This window comes from Otolemur garnettii, unplaced genomic scaffold (assembly GCF_000181295.1).
Source record: "Otolemur garnettii isolate 467f Iridium unplaced genomic scaffold, OtoGar3 scaffold00245, whole genome shotgun sequence".
NCBI lineage: Eukaryota > Metazoa > Chordata > Mammalia > Primates > Galagidae > Otolemur > Otolemur garnettii.
In genome coordinates this window covers 1,220,647-1,221,197 of record NW_003852640.1, presented here as the reverse complement: position 1 = coordinate 1,221,197, position 551 = coordinate 1,220,647, and the positions used below count along the sequence as shown (strand labels likewise).

The 551-nt window shown below is 50.6% G+C and overlaps 1 pseudogene; it reads right to left on the bottom strand.

Moving 5' to 3' along the window:
• LOC111722395 lies at positions 1–398 on the bottom strand (annotated as a pseudogene).
• Positions 399–551: the final 153 nt, after the last annotated feature.

Below are 551 nucleotides of genomic sequence, written 5' to 3'. Positions count from 1 at the left end.
TCAAAGAATTCCATGTGGTGTTTTGAAACTCATCCTAATTGCAGGCTGAGTGACCTGGAGGTTGGACAGACTGCCAAAGTCTGAAAGCTTCAGCATTTCCTTAGTGTCAGGATCTACTTTAGTGATCTGATCCAGGGCTGAGACCTTAGGGACACAGTTGTCTCTCCTCTCCCTCCTCCTGCAGCATGATGACTGTGCCTCTCCCCAAGCCCCTCTGGATCCATTTCATCAGGAGTGCGATGTAGCCTGCTATCTCATAGAGCTTCTTGCTGGGAATGATGACCATCTCCTTGCACACAACGCTTGTTCATGTGAAAGTCGTTGCCCAGATGCATGTAGTACTTCTCAATGATGACCCAGGCCGCCTTCTTTATGGTTTTGGTGTGAACACAGCCCATATTGGCGGGTCCTTGGTAAAAGAGCCCAGTTTTTGCTCTTAAGAATAAAACTGGCTCGGCGCTTATAGCTCAACCGGCTAAGGCGCCAGCCACGTACACCTAAGGTGGCGGGTTCGAATCCCCAGCCCGGACCCGCCAAACAACAATGACGGC